At 40.3% G+C, this 16,484-nt stretch overlaps 1 protein-coding gene and 1 non-coding gene across 2 annotated transcripts in view; both read left to right on the top strand.

Moving 5' to 3' along the window:
- The window catches only part of myo16 (myosin XVI), a 247,081-nt gene that overhangs the window by 27,497 nt on the left and 203,100 nt on the right, over positions 1–16,484 (top strand). The window lies entirely within an intron of this gene.
- Positions 3,340–3,411, top strand: trnae-cuc. The gene has a single exon. It is a non-coding gene; the product is annotated as a tRNA-Glu (tRNA).

Raw genomic sequence — 16,484 nt, 5'->3', positions numbered from 1 at the left:
TTCATTTAGGGGCAGCATATATAGTTACTGTATTTTTATGTTAGCCTAGTTCAGTTGATCACACTCTCAGAACTTGTGGGTTCCACACATCAGGACTTGGAACTCATATACTCTATGCCAATTGTGACCAATCTTTTTGGTCAACCAACAAATTACATTGTCTTGATTGAATAGTTCTTTATTTATGGCATAAATCAACCCGAATACTGACTTATCTAGATAATGCAGTGCTGATGTCAGAACAATTGCTATATTAAATGCAAGAATTATTATTATATTATGAATGGTGGATTCGTGGAGTCCTGTAGCTCAGTGGTTAGAGCATTCGCTTTGCAAGTGAGAGGCCTGAGTTCAATTCCAGGCAGGTCAGGGCGAAACCTTGGGCACGTTTCCTTACTCCACACGCCTAATAATAATCCCTCCAAAAAAAAAAACAACAATAAATTGGTCATTTTCAATCCATATGATTGTTTGTGGGATATTGCTGTGCGCAATTGGCTGCCGCATTCGCCCACAAATATACAGTCAATTCAACAACAACAACAACAACAAGATTCCATTTATAAAGTGCCTTTCACGTCAGGAGGACGTCCCAAGGCGCTGCACAGTTGGGTCATGACCCGAGCAGGGGGGAAATGGTCAGGGTGAGGGGAGGGAAGGGAGGGAGCGAGGAGGGGGAAATGGTCAGGGTAAGGGGAGGGAAGGGAGGGAGCGAGGAGGGGGAAGAGAGTCGAGAGGGGAGCTGAAGGCTCGGTCAAAGAGAAAGGTTTTGAGACCGGCCTTGAAGGAGGAAAGGGAGGAAGCAAGGCGAAGGCACTGGGGATGGAGTTCCAGAGCCTGGGGCTGAGAGGCTGAAGGCCCGACCACCGATGGTAGGGCGGTTGGGGCGGGGGACGTGGAGCAGACCGGAGCCAGAGGAACGGAGGGTACGGGTAGGTAGGTAGGGGATAGTAGGTTGGAGAGGTAGGAGGGAGCAAGGCCGTGAATGGCCTTGTAGGTGAGGATGAGGATCTTGAATTCGATCCTCTGGGGGATGGGGAGCCAGTGGAGGCGAGCGAGGGTGGGAGTGATGTGGTCCCGAAGCCTGGTGCGGGACAGTACACGAGCTGCAGAGTTCTGAATGACCTGCAGCTTGTGGAGGGAGGTGGCGGGAAGGCCGGCGAGGAGAGAGTTCCCATAGTCCAGCCTTGAGGTGACAAATTCACTTTACAGTGTGTACTGTGAAGCGCTTTGGGACATCTTCCCGACATGAAAAGCGCTATATCAAATGCAAGGATTATTATGATTTATTGTTATTATATGGTGGTTTAAAAAAATACTGTCAGTTCTTGTATATGTGTATGTGCTATATATCCCCCTGCCTCACCATTGGTGAGCAAACTTTCAGCCTTTCTGCTCTCTCTCTCTAGCTCTCTGGAACTCAATCCCTGAGTCCCTCCACTTTGCTCCCTACCTCCCAGCCTTCAACACCCACCTGAAAAGCTACTTTTTTGACCACACTTTCGGCCACTCTCAGCCCCTCCACCCCACGCTCCAGCTTCCATTCAGTTATGTGAAACTCTTCGACATATCCACCAGATGTGAAAAGTTCTATAAAAATGTAAATGTTGTTATTGAATGTCGTTTTTATATTTAAATTCTGGGAGGTTTTGAATCCAAATAAGGCTAGAGTGAAGCAGTTTTATTTGGGCTCCAGATTTCCTGAGAACATGTGTTGCAAATGACATTCTGTGTAAATGCAGACACTGTGAAGTCATTCACAAGTATGTCGAAATTATTATGTGTGAATCAGAACTATTTGAGGTTTATGTCCGACAGTCAAGAAATGGTAGCCGAGGTTTGAAGATACAATACAATTTATATAGTGCTTTTCACATCAGGAGGACATCTCAGAGTACGTTAAGATGCACCTTAAATCAGACAGTGTTGTTCCAAGCTTCTGTGGTGATTCTGCCCAAAATACATAGTCATTGCCCTTTATCTTGTGAAGCACTTTGGGTATTCCTCTTGATGTGAAAGATGCTATGTCAAATGCAAGTATAAATATTATTATTATTTTATGATAAGTGGAGATATCAAAATAACTATCATTTGTTGTGTGTGTGAATGGCTTAACCCCCATTGGATACTTAACATTATGATGTTGCTGCAATCTTCAACTTATCTTGCTTGAGTTGGATCTCTGGTATGTGTAGAAAACTGAATACGTGACTTCGAGATGGATTTTCCCGTCAGAAAAGTTCTTGTACACTATTATTTGTCTCCAGAGACCACTAGTAATATAAAGGCTGTAATACAGTGTCATCATCTCTAGTATAATAAATGGGATGTTTAAAGAACTGGAAACAGACACCTGATCAGAACTTTAACTGACAATGAAGTAATGCATTGTTTGCCAGCACTGATGAAATTTTTTAATGAAATATTTACAATGGATTTCCAAAATATTTGAGGATAATTTAAAAAATTACTAACAAGCCGAAGGGTCAATTTTGATAGGTTGCCTTACAGATTTCTTAATTAAATTGATTTCTTCATTGCGAAATGTGAATCTTCTTCAGTATCTGGAAGTGCGTTGAACAAGTCACTTTGAGCCACTCCCAATACAGATTGAGTTGGAGTCGTGTTCGTACAAGTCAGTATTCATAAGAAATATTATGAAATACCTCAATTTATTGTTATATTTGACATAATATAATTGTCAATTAAATTCATCTTTCATTTGGAACTTTCTCCTTGATCCTATAAGCTTTTACTTTAGGCATAATTTTGATTAACTAGCCTTGCCATCTTATCATGTCTTATCTGTGAATGAAGATATATATTAAGCACTTGACTATTCCAATAAATTTGTTCACTATAACCTGCTTTTCAAAAATGAATGTTGGCTTGGATTTATTGCCTTTGCTCTTGTTTGCTGCACTTAAACTGCTTAATTGACAATATTTTTTCACTTGAAATGTCAAATGTATAGTTCTGTAGGGAGTTGTACTCTCCTTGTTAATAAATTTGACAACATGTACTTATAATGGGAAAATCCCATTAGAAGCATGCACCTTCAAGGTTAGGGAATTTAATTTTCCCTGAGCAGAAAATAATACACTCAACTGTCAATTTGACAAGCAGAAAGTAATACACTCACTGTCAAGGTCAAAAAATATACTGAAAACACAAAAGAACTGCAGTAAATCCCAGTACTCTCTTTTTTTCTTCTTACTAATTTTTGTCTTCCAATTTTTTCCTCTTGTCTCTCCTTTTCCCAAAGCTTTGCATTCAGTATAAATTGGGCATCAAATACAACATAATATTCCTTGTATTTGGTATAGGAGTACAAGTAGGAGACCTGTAGCTCAGTGGTTAGAGCACTTGCCTCTCAAGCAAGAGACCTGGGTTCGATTCCTGGCAGGGCGAAACCTTGGGCAAGTTTCCTTACTCCACACGCCTAAAAATAATCCCTCAAGAAAAAAATAATAATAAATTGGTCACTTCAATCCACGAATGTTTTTGGGACACTGCTGTGCGCAATTGGCTGCCGCGTTTCACCCATAAATATACAGTCAATTCACTTTACAGTATATTCTGTGAAGCGCTTTGAGACGTCTAGAAGAGGTGAAAAGCATTATATCAAATGCAAGGATTATTATTATTATAGAGACGTTCACATCATGTTTCAAATGGTCCCCTTCCTCCTCTAGCACTCTCTACCAAAATCTTCATCTTTCACCCTTCCTCTTTCCTTTCAAAGCCTTACTCCTTTGACTGAACCCTCTGCCACTTTCTTGCAGATATTCTTGTAGATGTTTTAATCCAATGCCTCATCCTTTTGCCATACTCCTTAATACCTGGCCAAAAATCCTTCTTGACTGTTTGTGGGACACTGCTGTGCGGAAATTGACTGCTGCATTTTGCCCACAAAATATACCGTCAATCCACTTTACAGTATCCTGTAAAGCGCTTTGAGACTTCTCAATGACACAATGAGTCGTTATAATCAAATGCAAGGTTTTTAATTTAATTTCTCTGCTACCCATGAATCTCTGGTCCACGCCTTTATCACCTCAAGGCTGGACTATGGGAACTCTCTCCTCGCCGGCCTTCCCGGCATCTCCCTCCACAAGCTGCAGGTCATTCAGAACTCTGCAGCTCGTGTACTGTCCCGCACCAGGCTTCCCGACCACATCACTCCCACCCTCGCTCACCTCCACTGGCTCCCCATCCTCCAGAGGATCGAATTCAAGATCCTCATCCTCACCTACAAGGCCATTCACGGCCTCGCTCCCTCCTACCTCTCCGACCTACTATCCCCCTACCTACCCTCCGTTCCTCTGGCTCCGGTCTGCTTCACATCCCCCGCCCCAACCGCCCTACCATTGGTGGCCGGGCCTTCAGCCTCTCAGCCCCGAGGCTCTGGAACTCTATCCCCCAGTGCCTTCGCCTTGCTTCCTCCCTCTCCTCCTTCAAGGCCGGTCTCAAGACCTTTCTCTTTGACCGTGCCTTCAGCTCCCTTCTCGACTCTCTATCCCCTCCTCGCTCCCTCCCTTCCCTCCCTGACCATTTCCCCCCTGCTCGGGTCCTGACCCAACTGTACAGCGCCTTGGGATGTCCTCCCGACGTGAAAGGCGCTCTATAAATGGAATCTTGTTGTTGTTGTTGTATCTGTCTATCTCTCTTTGAAACCTCCCTATTGATTTTGTCTGTATGCTGTTCTGGGCCAGAGAATGTAATAGATTGTAATAGTTTGTTCTACTAAAATTTCTAACTAGTCAGCCTGTGAAGCCAGGTTGTCCTTTAAATAATGATCATGCATATTCTGTAACATTGTGAGTAAAGATCGGGAGTTTGTGTTCGGGATTAAAGAGGACAGACTGTGATTATTAAGACAGTAGAAAAAGGGAGGAATTCAGGACAGTACCAAAAGAGTGCTGAGAATGTGTTTTTTGAGGACCAAAACGATGAGAGAAGTGGATCTCCAAGATTTTTTTTGACACAGATATAATAATAATAATCCTTACATTTCATATAGCGCCATATCAAGATTTTGAGACATCTCAAAGCACCTCACAGAATATACTGTGAAGTGAATTGACTGTATATTTTTTTGGGGCGAAACGCAGCAGCCAATTGCGCACAGCAGTTTCCCACAAACAGTCGTGGATTGAGTAGGCAGTGAAGAATATCTGAAGAATAGTAGTGAGGGAAATCTTAGTCTTTTAAATGGTGCTTTTTCCAACAATACCAGTATCTTGGTAAAATACAGTAACATGCAACTACCTGTATTATCATTATGCTGTCATACCAACTGTTCACTGGCATAAAGCCTGGGTCATTGCATGCTCCAGTAAATCTAGTTCAGCCGGGGATGAGTAAGACTGCAGAGAGTTTCACAGACAGTAAAAGCAATCTGTGCAGCTTCACCATTAATATTTGAAACCCACTATTGTTGAACTCGCACAGAATGAAAGATGCAGCAACTTCTGTGTTCCTGGTGTAAACCTGGCAGCCTAGCACAGGCAGCTGGGTATTTTCAGAGCTTGACATCCCATGTGGTTTAATCTAATGGTTCCAATGTTAGATATCATGTGATGAATGGCAAGCACATTTTTGATAATCACTGAATTTAATTCCATTACCATGGAACATTACAATTTTTTTTCATGTGGGACACCTGTTAAGACATTAATATGGATTTTGTTCCCCTTATTTTCATTCTAACCGAGAGGTTGGGCCGCTTCTGCTGCCTGATACTGCCAATTCCACCTGATAATATAAACCTTGCATTTAATATAGCACCTTATTACATCATTGAGATGTCTTAAAGAGCTTCACAGGTTATGCTGTAAAGTAGTGTGACTGGGGTATTTTGTGGATGATCCCAGCAGCCATTTTGCACACAGCAGTGTCCCACAAACAGCCATGGAGTGAGAGACCAATTTTATTTGGGAGATTGTTGGCCACGACCCCGGGAGAAACTTTCTTCTCTTTTCGAATAGTGTCATGGGATCCTGGACAGGTGGATGGGACCTCAGTTTAACGTCTCATCCGAAGACCGATGATCTATTCAAAGAGCCGGCACAAACTCGATGGGCCGAATGACCTCTTTTTGTTCTGTACAATTCTATGATTCTATGATTCTATGATCTGATAATGCAGCACAACCCCAGGACTGCATTGGAGTGTCAGCCGAGAATATTAGTTCCAAGACTTGACGTGGGGCTTGAACCCACAAACTTTTGACTCAGATGTGAGAATACTACCACTGAGCCAGAATGACACACCAGATCAATTGATTTGTGAGTTGTCCTGTGGATTAGTACATTGGTTCTTTTACCTATGAGGAAGTGCCTAACCTTTGCTTGGTAACACTCAAAAATAATGTAATGCTGCTCTGCTGTAAGCTTGCAAACACTTTGGCAGCGATGAGCATTTAACTTGGTGTACTTCAATCAATGACTCTGCAATACCTGGTTTCTGTATGCAATATTCTGAAAACACCATTCACTAGTGTAGATTTGGATTTGGGCAAACAGCAAATATTTGTAAACTGGGTTGACCTATTCTAAGTCAGTTTGTGCAGATGGTGATGGAATGGCATATGATAATTTTTTTAAGATGCTAATGAAATTGATATTCATTAAAGAATCCTTGGATTCTAGATTTATGAAAATAAAAGTGGTATAATGGCAAAAATATTTGCAATATTGTTTCTACTTGCGAACCATTGATATGAAATGATGGACTTTCATAGATTTCCCATCTTAATCCACTGAAGGGGAGAATAAGTGTCTGGCTCAGTGGTGGCCAACCTAAGGCCCTCGGGCCGAGAGTGGCCCATGGGGCTGTCAAGAAGCGGGCCCTCAAACCTTTGTATGGGTATAGGTTAGTCAGTGTTCGATCGATAGGTAGTGTGTGTTCAGTTTTTTCTTGATTGAATATGTCTTGATTTGGGGCATAAATCAAGAAATATTCAATCAAGAAAATACATTTTGTTGGCTGACCATAAAGGTTGGCCACCACTATTTTAGCTCAAACATCTAAGAGGTAAAATTCCCTGACCAGTAAAGGTAATTGACCAAAAACTGTAGAATATCAAGTCAATCATATCATCTATATTATTCAACTCTGAACATTTGCATTCCATAGATGATACTCCCATGTTTGCACTTATTATAATATTATTCTTAACCAAGAATTCATGCAGTTCTTTTTTTAAAAAAATTAGTCAGCAGATTAACGTCTTTAGATGGCAGTCTATTCCATATGTCTAGCAATCTTTGAAACGCAATGCTAATAATTTTTCTCATGTGTAGTCTTTGCTTGAGGCTTGCCAGACGCATAGAAGAACACTAATAAACAACAATAAAATTACATTTGTACAGTGCCTTTTATGTCAGGAGGACATCTCAAGGCACTGGACAATCAGTGTTTTGGACCCGAGCTGGGAATCGGCGAGGGTGGTGAGCAGGGAGTGGAAAAGGAGGTTGACCGAAGGCATGGTCGAAGAGGAGGGTCTTGAGATGGGTCTTGAGCTGGGTCTTGAAGGAGGCAAGAGAGGGGGCAAGGTAGAGGGACTTCGGGATGGAGTTTCAGAAGGTGGGGGCGGAGTGGCAATGGTGGGGTGGGCGAGGCGGGGAACGTGAAGCAGGCCGTAGCCTGCTGAGCAGAGGGAGCGGGCAGGACGGTAGGGGGTTAGAAGGTCGCAGAGGTAGTGGGGAGCAAGACCATGGAGGGCTTTGAAGATGAGGACCAGGATCTTAAACTGTATTCCCTGTGTGATGGGAAGCCAGTGGAGTTGGGTGAGGATGGGGGTGATAAAGTCGTGGAGCCTGGTCCGGGAGAGGACACGGGCTGCAGAGTTCTGGATGATCAGCAGCCTATGGAGGGAGGTATTGGGGAGGCCAATAAGAAGTCACTATGTTGACTTCTGAGATCATATGTTAAATGGAAGGTTGATATCCGCATCTTTAAGCAATGTCATAGCAGTTTATATTAAATTCAACTTTATTTTTTGCTTCAGTGGAAACCAATTGAAATCTGCTGGCCTTTTTCATTATCTAGAATTGAAAGTTGTCTAATCCAGAATTAAAATCTTTTCTATCTTTCTAAATCTTCTCCAACACCAACACACCATGCTTTTTTCCCCCCGAAACATTGAATCGTAACACTGCATATAATAATATGAATATGGCCTTATTCATGAGCTGTGCAGTTAAATAATTTATAACAAATGGCAATTGAGATAATTTCATTCCTTTTCCTCTTTGCCAATATCCATTTTTGTATGTTCACCTGCTTATCAATGCTAACAGTCTTTCCTACAATATTCAACTGGCCTCATGGCTGGTTCAATCAGCAAAATATATAGCTATTAGTTGAAATATTTCACCATAGAATTTATGAATTCTGTCAAGAGATGGAGATTAAGTGCAGTGTCTTGTGGAACATCATTAATAACTGCCCTAGGTGTATAAACTTGCTCATATATCACTACATTTTGCAACCTGACAAACCAATTATCAATGCAGCTAATTAACTTGACATAAATGCCATTTACCTTCATCTTCTTTAAAGACTTCAGTTACAGAAATGAGCCAAAAGCCTTCTAGCAATTCAAGTAAATTGTATCCTTTGGATAACCTTAATTCACTGATTTTGCTACCCATCAAAATGATTTTTAATAGATTTGTGAGGCATAAGTGATTCTGGAATAATATTGACCACTTCCTTCTTGATTTCCAAGATCTTTCAATGTATGTTTCCTTACTGAGGAACCCCAAATAGGAACTGAACAACCAAGTACTACACATAGTCAGGTCACCGTAACATAAAGGGGCTGAGCAGACCCTAGAGGCAGTGCAGAGGAGAGCAACAAGGATGATCTCCAATGTTTGATGAATTAATGAGCTATGAGAAATGGTTAGACTCAGTCTTAAGAGAAGATGACTCAGAGTGTCTTTATAGAGGTGTATACAATAATTAATGGAAAGGAAAAAGTAAACCCAGAATAAAACTGTAAGATGCACTGAAACAGTAGATCAAGAGGGCAAAGCTATAGAGTGGCAAAGATTATTTATTTCAGGACAGATATCGAGAAATGTTTATTTACCCAGAAGGTAATTAACAATTGGACTCATTTAAAATGCAACTTCATTATGTGATATGAGGATAGGAGAAGGGCATTCTGGAGGAATGAAATGGGCTGAAGGACCTTCTTCATTCAAACCAAACTTGTGGTACTCCACGCATACGTGTGGGAACTCCAAAACACTTGAAATATTTTGCATAGTCTCTGTTTTTCTTTATATCTTTGAAATTAATTTAAATATTAATAATAACCATTTTTGAAATAGAGTACAAGAATACTCTCCCTTCCTGGTTTACCAGTTATGGTAAAGTTGGGAGCAAAAATGTAATACTTATGACATTGAATTGGAAATAATTACTGCATACTTTTTCCTTCCGTTCCCCTACCATGTAACAAATACATGCAACTTCAAAAAAAAGTTTCACAATTAAAAGAACAAAAGTGAACTGTTACTTCAGCAGTGTCACCTAAAAAATGCAATCATTACACATTACAGTAAATGCCTTGAAGTGCTTTGATACGTCTTCCTGATGTAAAAAACACAATATCAATTCAATGACTATTATTATTATTGTTTGTTGGATGCAAATATTTCCCTTGCTGGTCACCATTTGTGGACACAGAAAATTGCCTCTGACTAGACTGATCGAGAAGAAACTGTCAAGATATATACAAGAAGTGGTATCTAACTAGAAGAAGGACGGTCCCAGGGATTTTCAGTTGGAAACATGCACTAGCATTATTTGTGAGGAGGAGGGAGAAAGTAGAGGTATTTCCAAAAACATTTTTACCTTCTTTCTTAAATGGAGAATGGAATATGATTAGAAATATTTGCCCATCAGATTGTCAAAAATTTGGAGTGGCTGGTTGGTTTATGAAAATGAAAGTATTGTTCTGGTTTAGTAGAGCTGCTTTTATGAGGTTTGCATATTTTGACAGCAGAATAGTAAATGTCAGATTTACTGTACATCTGACCATGCTATATTGGACCTGGAAGTGTTTGCTGACACTTCAACACAGGTTCTATTTCCTCTGCTCTCACATACCTTACTTTATCAGCACAACATGTATCAATGAATGATTTAGTTTAAGTATCAGAATTAATTCTGTGGAGTTATTTATCTTCTAGTGAAGGCATATTTGGTATGCAAGTTGAAAACATTAATCCTAAGGCAATTCCACTTTAATCATCTTTTTTATGTTTTTTTTCCACTCTCGATCTGTTGCTATAGAAACTGGAGTATGTGATGTAGGACCTTTTACAATGCCTAAGACACTCCAAGAAGAAATAACTTGTCACAGTTTGCCTTTGGCTTTCTAGAATGATTACATCTTCATTTTGGCTGAGTTCAATTCTTAATCTCTTTATGACACTTAATAATCTCTAACTATATTTACCTCATTAGTGGTTGTCCTATCTATTGACCCCATCCCCCCAAAACCCGCCAAATATGTATGTACCTGACTACTTGTGCATTTATAACAGTTTTCTTTTACATAATTGTATCAATTGAAATATTTATGAGTAAAAGGTTGTGTTTTGATTTATTTTGTTTCTTTGCCTGAGCCTTGTGCCTGCCCTGTGCTAGCACAGTTTCAGGAAGAAAATAATTTAACCCGGTTGAGGAATTGTAATTAAGGTGAGAAAATGATGGGATAAAGTGGGATTCTTCGATTCTTTCTTTGCATCTGAACATGACACAATATATCTTTCCAGTGTATCCTGTGATCGCTTTGAGATGTCCTTCCTACGTGAACCAGCTCTACACCAAAAATAAGGATTATTTTTATTATAATGGAAGGGATGTCTAAAGTTATTGTAGTCTAGAGTCTAATTGGAGAGATTTGTAAAATGCTCTGGACCTCTGCTTGGATGATCATGTAATTTCTCACGTCCATGAACCCAGATTATGGCCAATGGAGGCGTCAAGCTTCCAGTAGCAAATAATCTGAGTATGCAGGTGGGTGATGTCGCGGAGAAGAAGGAAAGCAGATTTGGTGAAGGACTGTGTAAAAAGATAGTGTAACATGTTCTTATGTTCATTTTGTGCCCTGAAATTCAAAGTTCTTGGCAACATATAGCTGCTTCCTGGAATCGCATTAGCACTAATCTTTTTTTGACTGGATGACCATTATGAGGCTGAGTTGTGTATGTTGTATTGGGTCTGAACCAAAGGTTGAAAAGGCAGCTCCTGAGAAAGCACAGAATTAAGAACAGGAGCAACAAATAGTATGTTGTGTTTCTTGCAAGCCAGAAAAACAAAATCAGACGGGAAGCTTTGCAGAGATAACAACTTCCATTGCTGTGTTGAAATCTTCAGTCTTGAAGAACATTATTGCTATTACCTCAATGGCTTTGAATCAGAGTTTCATAAACACTCATTCTTGTAGTAAACCTAGGCTCTCTGTTGTCAATATAGTAGTAAATGTTCTGCTTTTGAGCAGACTGAATAAAAAGATTTTTTGAATGTGTCATTCAATCCAGTGCGGGCAATGTGTCTCCTGGCTTGCTTGCCTTGGAATTTATTTGGTGAAACTCAGTCAGGGTTGTTGGATCAAAGTTTGTGACAGACTGGATGAATGCTTTAAGGAGAGATGAAGGTCAAAATAAAACACCAAGATTAATGGCAAAATCGCATCCTGACTCCATGAGCTGGAGTGAGCTGCAGGGGAGGATAATCTAGTCAGAGCCAGAGATGAGGAGGCGCTGGCAGGAGTCAAGCAAAGTGGCTTCATTTTTGTCAATGATCAATTGAAAGAAGTTGAGACTTATCCAGGATTTGATGTCCAACAGACAGTCCATCAAGACTACGGTGGTCCTGGAGTTGAGGATAGAGGAACGGAGGTAGATTTGAGTGTTATTAGTGTACCTATGAAAGTGGGGCAATGCCTGCAGATGATACAATACAAGAAAATGTACATTTACATGGCAACCTTCATGTTAGAAAGATATCCCCAAGACTTAACAGTCCTGACTCTGTAACCAAGCTGAGGGAAGTGTGGAGGGGATAAATGACAGAACGCATGCAGTCAAAAAGATAGCTCTTGAAACAGACTTTGAAAGAGTTATTGGAGGGAGCGAGTCAGAGACTCTGAGATGGAGTTTCAGAGAACGGGGGCAGGTAGGGTGAAGAGCCCGACCTCCAGTAGTGGGCAGACAGGGAGAAGAAAGCTTGTGCCTGCTGAACGAAGGGAGCAGCTGGGTTGACCAAGGAACGATTTTATTTTAATGGTACCCAAGAGCACATAGGAAAATAGAAGAACAGGAAGAGGTCATTTGGAGCAGAGTGTCTAATCCACCAGTTTTATTATATTTTGCCAGATATTTTTAATCCAGTACTCTGCCTTTTTGCCAGACCTCTATGAACTAAATATTTACCTCTCTCTCTTTTAAATATCGCTATTGATTCCACCTCTGCAGATTTCTGGTGCAAAATATTCCACATCTTCACAATCTTCTGTGTGAAGAAATGTTTCTTGGCTTCAGAGGATGCATATAGATAAGGTTTAGCAAATACTGAAGAGGGTGCATAACAATAGTGGCTTTTCCAGCAAGTTATTTGCTAACATTAAATGTGAAATAATTAATTTCTCTTCCAATGATTAATTTCTAATCATTGGTCTACATACCAATTGCACCAAACTCCATACTCCCATCTCACCAGTTCTGGCTCCCCATCACTGAATGGATCGACTTCAGGATCCTCACACTCGTGTTCAAATCCATTCACTCCCTAGCTCCTCTCTACCGCTCCGATCTCCTCACTCCCCAATCCACCACCTGACGCCTGTGCTCGACTGGCACCGGCCTCTTGGTTGTCCCTCGCACCCTCCGCTCCACCATTGGAGGTCAGGCTTTCAGCCACCACACCACAAAACTGTGGAACACTCTCCCTCAACCCCTCCACCTTGCCCCCCCTCACGTTTTTCAAGTCCTGCCTGAAAACTTTCCTTTTTGACCACGCTTATGGTCACCTCCCCACCCCCACCCCCACCTCAGAGTCAGACTCCGCCACTGTTAAGTGCTCTGAGATGCAACCTGCATGGAGAGTGCTATATAATTGCAAGTTGTTGTTGTTCAAGTTGTTGTTCCTCTCGTGAACTATTGCTATTCCTATCCCGAGTGTGCAAGAAAAATAATGGAACATAGATATTTGTCAGATATGATAATGTGGACAATCTGTTCTCACTTGATGACCATACTGGATCAATCAACCTGTCAGCGCTTTGGGATGTCCTCCCGATGTGAAAGGTGCTCTATAAATGTAATTTTGTCGTTGTTGCTGTTCACAGCCTCATTATTTTCAATCTCAAAATCCAAATTCTTTCACCCTTAAACTGACTGGCAAATGGCAACAAATATCTATACTGACATGAATTGGGCAATTGTGGAACAATCTAAATTGACCTAGACGGTTTCAATTCAGATCAATCTGGATATTAAATCTTATGTGGATTCTTTGAAAATTGCCTCAAAACCTTGGTGCAAATTATTTTGAGTCAGAGACTCCTGTTTGTCATAGTATGGATTACAGTTCTTGTAATTTTACCACAGATTCTTGTGGTCAGCAATGTTGTAAATGTATTTCTGTGGGATGAAGTGTTTGAGATTTCCCCTTGTGTCAGTCTTGAGACTGATTTTGAATTTAATAATACAGCTTACTTTACAATGATGCAATTACCTGAACCAGTGCAGTGCCTGAGGAGAAAGCGAACTGAGTGAATGTCAATAGGTTGTGCTCAGACTGCTAAGAGCAATCAGATTTGTTTCATGGGTTTACATAGGCCATTACAATATGGGATGGCATCTGAAAACTAATGAATGAGGCTGTTGATAAAGTTGATTTGCAAGCTCTGCTTTTAGGGAGTGTGGCTCTAAGTTGTTGTATAAATTACAGCCCTTTAGCCTCCATGGTGATCAGTTTAATTCTATCTTAAATTAGTTTTACCGAACGATATTGATCCTGCCCATACAATTTGCAGAGCTTTCACAGATTATTTTTCATATTTCAATTGAAGTGTATTTTCCACAAATGATATTAAACTATTTTATTCAATTTTACAGACAGATCTTAGACCTGAACCACTCAGACTCGAGTTGAAAAGCCTGCCTTGGCAATGAATGATTGTTTAAAACTTGTTTATTCCCCAAAATAGTTTTTTTAAAGAAATATTAAAATGATGAAATGCAATATAACATTGGGGAGTTGGCACCAGCAAAGACCCGATGAGCCAAATGTCTTCCTTTGTGGTGTAACATTTCTATGATTCTATAATACAATATAAATGGAGTTGGAATTCTCATTTCTAAAATGTGAAATCAACTGAGCTGCCTTTCATCTATTCTTATCATACGCTCACCTCTATTTGGCACAGAGGTCACTTTGAACATCTATGGACTGTCCTCCACTGATGAATGGGTTTGCTGCTCAGGGTTGCTTGAGCTTCTCCATAATGTCAGGTTATACCTTGGATTGCAATAAAATAAATCAATTGGAACTAAGCTAAGGTGACTTGCAAGCTCATCGAAACAGAAGGGCCTCAACCTGATATGGTTCCTTGATTTAATACAGTTTTCTGAAAGACCAAAAGCAATTAACAATAAAGTTTAATTATGTAGGTAATATGGAAAAGGCAGCAGAGAATATTTAATTGCCTTAGGTTGCTCACAGCTGATCCTATGGGACACAACTTTTAAGAGCGTGTTCACATTGTACTTTGAGAAATGTTCACCTGGGTGACAAAATGTTCCCCTTTTCTTTTTTTGTATCCATCACTTTGTTGAGAGAACAATCGATACAGAGAAGCCATACCAAAATGATGCAAGTCTACATGAAATTTTAAAAAAAGGGGTAGTATAAGGTAGCAATAAACCAGGCAAACAGGATGTAACTGGAGTACCACATACAGTTCTGGTCACCACAACTTAAAGGGGCTTCCCAGGTCCAAAAAAACAGTGCAAAAAGAGCAACAAGGAATGAGCAATGAATAACTTTTAGACATCTAGGGCTCTTCAGTCTTGAAATGTTTGAAATTCCACACGCCTCTGTTAACCTAACAGCAAGTGGGAACCCAGTTGTTAGTCGATTGGCGGAACGTTTTACGGGTGTAATAATTAATAAAAAATAATTTGGTCTCTCAATCCTTGACTGTTTGTGGGACACTGCTGTGCGCAATTGGCTGCCAGGTACATAAAATATACAATCAATTCACTTTTCACTTTTTACAGTATATTCGTGAAGCGCTTTGAGATATCTCGAATATCAAATGCAAGGATTATTATTATCTTATAATAATAATAATAATCCTTGCATTTGATATAGCGCTTTTCATGTCGGGAGGACGTCCCAAAGCGCTTCACAGAACACACTGTAAAGTGAATTGACTATATTTGTGGGCGAACGCAGCAGCCAATTGCGCACAGCAATGTCCCACAAACAGTTGTAGATTAAAAATGACCAATTTATTATTGTTTTGGGTTTTAGAGGGATTATTATTAGGCGTGTGGAGTAAGGAAACTTGCCCAAGGCTTCGCCCTGACCTGCTTGGAATTGAACTCAGGTCTCTCGCTTGCAAAGCGAGTGCTCTAACCACTGAGCTACAGGACTCCACGCTTAGAGGGACCTTATGGAATAAATACAAATTTAAATGAATTGGATAAAGTAAACCCAGAACACAACTTTAGGATGCACCAAGATACTAGAGTACAGGACTGAGGTTCAGACTTGCAAAGTACAAATTCAGAACAGAACCAGGAAGTTCTTATTTACCCAGAGGGAGTGGAATAAGTTACCAGGAAGGGTAGTTGAGATCAGGACACTCAACTCATTTTAAAATTAATTTCATGTATTGATGGGAAGATGGGAAGATGAGAATCCTTGAAGGATGAGATCAAACAGGATGAAGGGCTTTCTTCATCAGAACCAATCTTGTGAACAGAGTTCATACTGATCTATGTGACATACTTCCCCTTACTGAAAGGAGACTTTGCTCAAATTCCTAAACTAAAGAACCCAAATTATTGTATGTTAAAGCCCAATGCATACTATTTTCCATTTGTAGTGGTTCACTTGGAAGAATTGTTGTAGTCCACAACAATCAGCTCTAAAAATGTGGGAAGTGAGGGGAAGAAATGTGACATTAACACAACAATCAAAGATGAGGTCACAAATGCTCAATATTGTTGAACTCAGTGGTGAAAAGTCCCAGCACTGGTATAATATTTGGGCTGGAAGCCAGCTCAGAAACTCTACCTATTGAGGTGCATTGTAATTGTATCAGAGTGCATTGTTTCAATACTTCAATAAGTTGAAGCTTCATTTTAATTGTTATGTGGCTCTTTATTCTATTTTTCACTTTGTGCCTCCTCCAATAACACATACCCCTAATTCTCCTTGCTGCC

The sequence above is a fragment of the Callorhinchus milii genome, unplaced genomic scaffold (assembly GCF_018977255.1).
Source record: "Callorhinchus milii isolate IMCB2004 unplaced genomic scaffold, IMCB_Cmil_1.0 Scaffold4, whole genome shotgun sequence".
Classification (NCBI taxonomy): Eukaryota; Metazoa; Chordata; class Chondrichthyes; order Chimaeriformes; family Callorhinchidae; genus Callorhinchus; species Callorhinchus milii.
The sequence above is the reverse complement of the archived record's forward strand: the minus strand, read 5'-3'. Positions and strand labels throughout refer to the sequence as shown.